Raw genomic sequence first — 9,052 nt, 5'->3', positions numbered from 1 at the left:
CCCGGTAAACTCACTGTCCCCTAAGTTTCCTATCTGATCTTTTGAGTTGTTGTCAACTATTTGATTCCATATGTTGTTGTGAAGTGCTGTTGAGTCAGTTCAGACTCATTGATAATTCTTAAAAGAGCACAATGCTCAGGGCCAACATTTAAGCTAAACTATTGTTTGGTTTTAAGAAAACTAAAACTATTGTTAAAACTATTGTTTGGTTTTAAGAAAACTACAGAGGGTATTTTTGGTTTAAGTTTTAAAGATTACCTTAGGGCTATAGTTTCCAGGACTCATCCAGCTTCTATGACTTCAGAAATCTAGATTCTATGAGAATTTGAAGTTCAGTTCTGTATCCCCCACCACTACCTTTGAAGAGGAGGAGTCCCAGCTAGATGGATTGGCAAAGTGGCAGCATCAATGGGCTCAAGCATGGCAACAATTGTGAGGTTGGCCCAGGACCAGGCTGTGTTTCATTCTGTTGTGCATAGGGTCGCTATGAGTCGCTACTGACTCTATGGCACCTAACAACAACAACAACAACCTTTGATTAGGATTCTTCTATAAAATCTTTGATCAAAATGTTCAGTAATGGGAGCCAGGCACCATCTAGCTCTGGTTTCATGGCAAAGGAGGCAGTTGTTCCTGGGGGCAATTAGCTCCAGATGGATAGAGACCAATTGTTGTGCATTGGATGCATGCTGGCAAGCTTTGAAGACCCCAAGTGAAGTATGAGCAACAACATAGTGAAGTATGAGCAACAACAGAAAAATTAAACATATTATTAAGTCAATTAATTGGGATGTCTCATGAAGCCATGACCCTAAACCTCCAAATCAAGGAACCAAATCCTGTGAGATGTTTGGTACAGAAGCAGTCTCAGTATTTACGCTTTGTTTGTCATCGTTGACAGTGTCTGTCACACAAATTTTGCCAATTCAACTTTATACAGGTATACAGCTTACTGACAGCACTTCCAATAATCAGTTGTGCAACCCAACTCTTAATCAATGTGATCTCTCCATCAGCATAAATCAAAACCCTGTACTCTAGAATCAGTAGCCCGCCTTTTCTTGGTAGCCATTACTAAACTTTGGTCTCTTATATATTTGTCTTTTCTTGTCTTTTTCTATAAGAAAGGTCATACAATGCATGTTGGACCTTTTGTGATTGACTTGTTCACTCAGCATGATGTCTCAAGACTTCATTTCTCCTAATGGCTGAGTAGTAGTATTCCATTGTATGCATTATGACATTTTATTTATCTGTTCATCTGTTGATGAGTATTTATGTTATTTCCACTGTTTGGCTACTATGAATAGTGCTGTAATGGACACTGGTGTACCAGTCTGTCTCTTTCTGAGTCTCTGATTTCAAGTCTTTTGGGAATATATCTAGGAGTGACATTGCTGCATCATTTGGCAGTTGTCCACCACTCATCTGTCAGTTTGTCCCTATGAGTGGCTTGTGTGTTGCTGTGATGCTGGAAGCTATGCCACTGGTATTTTAAAAACCGGCAGGGTCATCCTTGGTGGACAGGTTTCAGCTGACCTTCTAGACTAAGACACACTGGGAAGAAGGAGAGGCAGATGACTTCTGAAAGTTTAGCCACTGGGGAAAAGTTCCTGTCTCAAAGTAGAGTTGATGGTGATGATGAAAACAGAGCAAAGTTTTTGAGACCTTCATTTGCTGATGCCTCAAAACTCAAAATAAGGAGCAATAGCTACAAACGCCCATTAATAATCAGAACAGGGAACGTATGACGTATGAATCTAGGAAAATCGGAAGCTGTCAACAATGGAATGGAATACATAAAGATTGATATCCTAGGCATATCCCAGTAAGCTGAAATGGACTGGTATTAGGCATTTTGAATCAGACAATCATTTGGCTTACTATGTTGAGAACAACAAATTGAAAAGAAATAGTGTAGCATTTATCACCAAAAAGAACATTTCAATATCTACTTTGAAGTTCTATGATAGGATAATATCCATATACCTACAAGGAAGGCAAGATTGATTTGAAGTGCAAGGTGGCCAGTTCAAACTCACCAGCAGCTCTTAGGAAACCCTATATAGGATCTCTATAAGTTAGAACCAACTCAATGGCACTTAACAACAACAAGGGAGACCAGTTAATACCATTATTATTCAATTTTACACACCAACCACTATAGCCAGTGATAATGAAATTGAAGAATTCTACCTTTTTTCAGTCTGAAATTGATCAAACATGCAGTCAAGATATATTGATAATTACTGCTGATTGGAAATTGAAGGTTGGAAACAAAGAGGAAGGATCAGTAGTTGGAAAATACGGCTTTGACTGGCACTTCGTCCCAGCTTGTTGAACGTCTGGCCCGCACCTCCTGGCCAAGACTCCAACAGATCTCACCAAAATGCCGTCTCAAATGGAACATGCCATGGAAATGATGAAGTTCACATTTCACAAATTTGCTGGTGATAAATACTACTTAACTAAGGAGGACCTGAAGGTGCTTATGAAAAAAGGAGTTCCCTGGATTTTTGGAAAACTGAAAAGGCCCTCTGGCTATGGAAAAAATAATGAAGGACCTGGACCAGTGCCAAGACAGCAAAGTGGGCTTCCAGAGCATTCTTTCACTCATTGCTGGACTCACCATCGCATGCAATGACTATTTGTAGTCCACATGAAGCAAAAGGGAAGGAAATAGAAGTAGGCAGAATTGAGAAATCACTCCCACCCTGCTAAGAGTTACCCCAAAGAGCTGCTTAAGGATTTCATGAGCAGATCAGGACCCTTTAGAATGTGTACAAATAAAATCCAACTTCCGTTTGACAAGCAGAGAAAGAAAAGTCAATTCAACATCGGATAAGCTTTTGATTTTTATATTCTTTGCATCCTCTTGCCCTCAATAAAAATTCCTTTTTTAATACCTATAAAAGAAAGAAAGAAAAGAAATAGAAAATATGGCCTTGGTGATAGAAATGATGCTAGAGATCGCATGATAGGATTTTGCAAGACCAATGACTTCTTCATTGCAAATACATTTTTTAAACAGCACAAAAGACAACTATACACATGGACCTCACCAGATGGAATGCGCAGAAGTCAAATTGACTATATCTGTGGAAAGAGATGGAAAAGCTCCATATCATCAGCCAAAATAAGGCCAGGGGAAGCCTATAGAACAGACCATCAATTGCTCATATGCAAGCTCAGGTTGAAGTTGAAAAAAATTTAAACAAGTTCACAAGAGCCAAAATATACCTTCAACATATCTCACCTGAATTTAGAGACCATCTCAAGAACAAATTTGATGCATTAGACTCTAATGACCGAAGACCAGAAGAGTTGTTAGATGACATCAAGAACAAAATACAGTAAGAAAGCAAAAGGTCATTGTTGTTGTTGTTGTTAAGTGCCATCGAGTCGGTTCTGACCCATAGCGACCCTGTACAGGGTTTCCGAGGGTGTAAATCTTTACGGGAGTAGAAAGCCTCATCTTTCTCCCGCGGAGCAGCTGGTAGTTTCGAACCGCTGACCTTAAGGTTCGCAGCCCGATTCGTAACCACTACGCTACCAGAGCTCCTTAAAAGGTCATTAAGAAGAGAAAAAAGAAAGAAAAGGCCAAAATGGAAATCAGAAGAGACTCTGAAACCTGCTCTCCAGAGTAGAGATGCTAAAGGAAGAAATGAGGAAGTAAAAGAGCTGAACATAAAATTTCAAGTATTATAATGAACTGTGGAGTTAGAAAACCAAAAGGGAAGAACATGCTCAGCATTCCTCAAGTTGAAATAAATGAAGAAAAAACTCAAGCCTCAGCTTGCCATATTGAAGGATTCTATAGGCAAAATAATGAATGATGCAGAAAGCATCAAAAGAAGATGGAAGGAATAATAGAGTCACTGTACAAAAGAGAAGTGATTGATGTTCAACTTTTTCAAGAGGTCACATATGATCACAAGCCAATGGTACTGAAGGAAGAAGTCCAAGGTGCAGTGAAGACATCAGCAAAGAACAAGGCTGCAGAAATTGACGGAATACAAATTGAAATCTTTCAACAAACTGATGTAGCGATGGAGGCACTCACTCATCTACGCAAAGAAATTTGGAAGACAGTCACTTGCCAACTGATTGGAAAAGATTCATATTTGTGCTCGTTTCCAAGATAGGTGATCCAATGGAATGCAGAAATTATCGAACAATATCATTAATAATACATGCAAGTAAAATTTTGCTAAAGATAAAGAAACAAGTACAACAGTACACTGAACTGCCAGAGGTTCAACCAGATTCAAGCAAGAACTTGGAACAAGAGATATTATTGCTGATGTCCAATGGATCTTGGCTGAAAGCAGAGAATACCAGAAAGATGTTTACCTGTGCTTTACTGAATATCCAAAGGCTTTTGACTGTGTGGATCATGACAAGCGATGGAATATATATATATATACTTTTTATTATGAGTTGAGTGAAAGTTTACAGGGCAGATAATCTGTTTTACATTCAACAAATCATATACTTTGTTTCATTACAATGGTTATAATCCCTTCCATGTACCATCAGTTAACAGTATTTCTCTCTATTCATTTTAGCTCTTTAAAAAAAAAAAAAAACCACTCAGGCATATATAATTATTTAAACCAACAAAGGGCACATTCTGTAAGTCTGCCTCCTGGCTGCCAGCTCTCAGTCCCTCTCTTCCCATGAATCTAGAGTCCTCAGCTGCTCCCTCTCTCCATGTCCCCATCTCTGCCTCTATCTCTGGTTTTGCTGCTTCTCTCTATGAGGTCCTGCATTCTGCTTGTGCTCTTCTCCCTTGATGGTCCTAGGGTCCTCTGTTTCTGTACTTGATGGATAATATTTTGAAGAATGGGTATTCCAGAACATTTAATTGTACTCACGTGGAACCTGTAAACAGTTGTTCAAGGGAACACTAAATGGTTTTAAATGAGGAAAGGTATGCTATAGGGTATTTTTTCCCACACTTATTCATTCTATATGATGAGCAAATAATTTGATAACTTGGATTGGAAGAAAACTCATTAACAACTTGTAATATGCAGACGATACAACCTTGCTTGATGAAAGCGAAGAGGACTTAAAAATTCTTACTGTTGAAGATCAATTACCACAATCTTCAGTATGGGTTGCATACTGGAAACAAAAATCGTCACCACTGGACCAATAAATAATCATGAAGAGTGGAAAAAAGACTGAAGTTGTCAAAGACTTTCATTTCACTAGACAAATCTGCTGCACAAGACCTCTTTAAAGTGTTCAAGAACAAAGATGTCAATTTGGTGACTAAGGTACGCCTGACCCAAAACATGGTATTTTCAATAGCCTCATATAAATGTGAAAGTTGGACAATGAATAAGGAAGACAGTAGAAGAACTGAGGCATCTGGGTTTGGTGTTGGAGAAGAATATTGAAAATACAATGGACTTGCAGAAAAATAAACAAATCTGTGTTGGAAGAAGTACATCCAGAATGCTCCTTAGAAGGTAGGATGGTGGGTCCCTCATGTTTCGGACATATTATCAAGAGGGACCAGCAGTTCCTGGAGAAGAACATTATGCTCATCAAAGTGGAAGGCCAGCAAAAAAGAGGAAGACCCCCAACAAGATGGATTGAGACATTGGCAACAGTTATGGGCTTGAGGGTAATAACAATTGTGAGGGCAGCGCAGGACTGGGCAGTGTTTTACTCTGTTGTTCACAGGGTTGCTGTGAATCAAAACAGATTCGATGGCACCCAATACACGGTAGTTGTATTTTTAGTTTTTTGAGGAATGACCGCACTGTTTTCCACAACTCTTACACATACCTACCAGCAATGGAGAAAGGTCCCAACTCCCTATATCCTCGACAACATTTGTTACTTTCTGTTTGTTTGCTTGTTGAATCTTGGTTGTTATTGTTAAATGCCGTCCAGTCAGTTGAATTCATAGCGACCCTGTACAGGGTTTTCGAGGAGCAGCTGGTGGGTTTGAGCTGCCAACCTATGATTCACAGTCCAGTGAGGATTCTACAGCATCACACAAGTTCTGTTTAACGTTCGTCATTCTTGAAACTACAAACAAACTCAATGCCACCACTTCGATTCTGACTTACAGTGACCCTGTAGGGTAGACTGGAGTCCTGGTGTGGCGCTGTGGGTTAATGCGCTGGACTGCAAGCTTGAACTGCAAGGTCAGTGATTCAAGCTCACCAGCCTCTCCTTAGAAACCCTATACAGGGTCATTATGAGTTGGAATGAACTCAATAGCACTTAACAACAACAACATAGGGTAGACTAGAGCTGCCCCATAGGATTTCCAAATCTGTAAATCATTACTGAAGCAAATCGCCACATCTTTCTTTTGTGGAGCAGTTGGTGGGTTCAAACCTCCAGTCTTATGGTTAGCAGTCACTGTGCCACCAAGGTTCCAAGCTTAAGTGTCTTATTGGGAATTAAATGGTGTCTCATTGTGGTTTTAATCTGCATCTCCGTAGCTAATGATATTGAATATCTTTTCATGTGGTCAGTGGCCATTTGAATGTCCTTTTTTGATGAACTGTCTATTCAAGTCCTTTTCCCAGTTTATAGTTTGGTTATTTGCCTCTTTTTTGGTGTTAAATTGTTGACATTTTTGGGGTATATATTGGTTATTAGATTCTTATTGGATATATAGTTTCCAAAGATATTTTCCCAGTCTATAACTTGTCTTTTCACTTTTTTGGTAAAAAGTCTTTTGATGAACAAAAGTTTAAAATATTTACAAGGTCCTATTTGCTTATTTTGTCTTTTGCTGTTTTTGCTTTTGTTATTATGTTAGATAATCCATTGTTAAAAGCTAGATACTTTGTTGCTCAAGTTGTTCCAGCTTGGGTCCATGGGAGTTCCTTTAGTTGGTTCCTATGCCCCTTGATTGTGCTTTTGTTTTGTTTTTGACTTTTGAGTATTTCCTTACTTTCTGTCACTACATGATAGTTCAGACTCATTTGATTTCTTTCCTATTTCAATCCTAGAACCAGCCATTCCTCCAAGGAGCCTTAGGTCTTTCTATTAATGAGAATGGTATTGGGAGCCAAGATATGGGTTCTAGACATACTTGTCGCTACTGGAGTGTTCTTGCATCTAGGTCCTTTCAGCTGATATAACAAGGAAATAGATATGTGATCACCTCTTTAATATGTAAAACATAGCCCACCACTCCCCAGCTCAATTCAGAAGTTTTTTTCTGCATCTCATTGTTGTTGTTGTTAGGTGCCATCTAGTTGGTACTGACTCATAGCAATGCTATGCACAACAGAATGAAACACTGCCTGGTCCTGGGCCAACCTCACAATTGTTGCTATGCTTGAGCCCATTGATGCTGCCACTTTGCCAATCCATCTTGTCTTCCTCTTTTTCTCTGCATCTCATTACCTTTTAGCAATTTCCACGTCACTCTCAGTTGCCCACTAGCCTCCTCTAACATGAATCTCTGCACTGGTTGTTCCATCTGCCTGGAATGCTCTTCCCTAAGGTAGACCATGATTCCTTCCTTCAGCTCATAATTCTGCCCCATGACCAGATTTCAGAAAGTTTCCCTTGACTCTCTCTCCCTCTTCACCACTCCCCTCCACACTGCTGTCCTCCTAATTTTCCTTTCCTACCTCTCCCCTTCTAACCTCCTAGCTGTCCCGGACTCCATCCCTCCCTACCTCTCCTTTCCTAACCTGCCTTATTATTATTATTATTTTGCAATGCTGACTACTTCATGATATTGTGTCTCATTTTTATTGTTCAGAGTTGCCTTTCCTCAGTAGCTTATTAACTCCAGGACGGGGAGGTCAGGGCTTTCGCCTGTGTGGGCTGCTCACTGCTCTCATTCCCCACCCCACCCCCAGCAGAAGTGCTGGCTGGTATGAAGGTTACATACTTGCAGAATCAACCAGTATTTCCAAGTATGGGTCATCCCCAGTGTATGGCAGGCATGAGGCTGACTCCAGCCTCCTGACCTCAAAACCTACTGCTCCCCACATCCCTCACTAACCCTTCCACCTTCCCACCATGGCTTACTTGGAGAGGAAAAGCATTAGAGGATTTTTTTAGACAGCCAACTGTTGTTTCTTGAGCATATCACTGGAGCAAGACTTCCAGGTGCCCTGGGGCAGGGGAACTTCAATTATTCTGTGGTGTCACCTGAGGAAACTGAGGCTACAGTGACTCACCAAGTCACACAGCTCCTAGGTGGTAGGGCTGGAATTTGAACCCACATAGCTCAGAGTCCTGGTGTGATGCTGTAGGATAAGCACTGGACAGCTAACTGCAAATTGTAGGTTCAAATCCAATAACTGCTCCTCAGAAACCCTATACAGGGTCACTAAGTGTCAGAACTGACTAGACGACACTTGACAACAACGACATCCTGAGTTTGGGGTCCCTGGGTGGTGCAAATGGTTAAAGCACTTGACAGATAACCAAAAGTTTGGAGGTTCCGAGTCTACTCAGAGGTACCTTGGAAGAAAGGCCTGGCAATTTGAAAAACCCCCAGAGCACAGTTCTACTCGGACACACATGCAATTTTCATGAGTCAGAGCCTGAGTTTTGGGTGTGCATGTTTTACAAAAAGGAAAACTCGATTTCTCTTTGGAGCGTCCATTCAGTCAGACCCAGCTCTGATTCACCTGGGCTGCTGCTGAACTCTCCCGCATTATTCTGGATAGACCCTTTGGTCCAGCTCGGGTCTGGGATGGAGTGCTGGAGCATCATCCCCTCTCTCCCTGTGAATCCCACAGACCCGCCACCTCTGAGTCATTCCATTTCCAGCAAACAGCACACAGCCTACAGTTGGAGCTGCAAGTCTCAGGGTTCCAACTCCTTTGTTCTTAGGTATTCCTCCGTGGCCCCATCTCTGCACTCCTCTGAACCTGAGTTCTGGCAATTCAGACTTTCCAAGGGTCCAATCTGCACTCACCACTTTCCAGCCACTAAGAGACCCTGTCTCTTCTGGCCTTTCACTTACATCACCACTATGTCACCCAGGAGCAGTGGTTTCAGAAAGTAATGCCCACATCAACTATGTGAGATGCACTCTGATATTTTCTGT

At 41.0% G+C, this 9,052-nt stretch overlaps 1 pseudogene; it reads left to right on the top strand.

The window, feature by feature from the left end:
* Positions 1 to 2,389: 2,389 nt before the first annotated feature.
* LOC102836907 lies at positions 2,390 to 2,683 on the top strand (annotated as a pseudogene).
* The last annotated feature ends 6,369 nt before the right edge of the window (positions 2,684 to 9,052 follow it).

The sequence above is a fragment of the Chrysochloris asiatica genome, unplaced genomic scaffold, assembly GCF_000296735.1.
Source record: "Chrysochloris asiatica unplaced genomic scaffold, ChrAsi1.0 scaffold00223, whole genome shotgun sequence".
Classification (NCBI taxonomy): Eukaryota; Metazoa; Chordata; class Mammalia; order Afrosoricida; family Chrysochloridae; genus Chrysochloris; species Chrysochloris asiatica.
The sequence above is the reverse complement of the archived record's forward strand: the minus strand, read 5'-3'. Positions and strand labels throughout refer to the sequence as shown.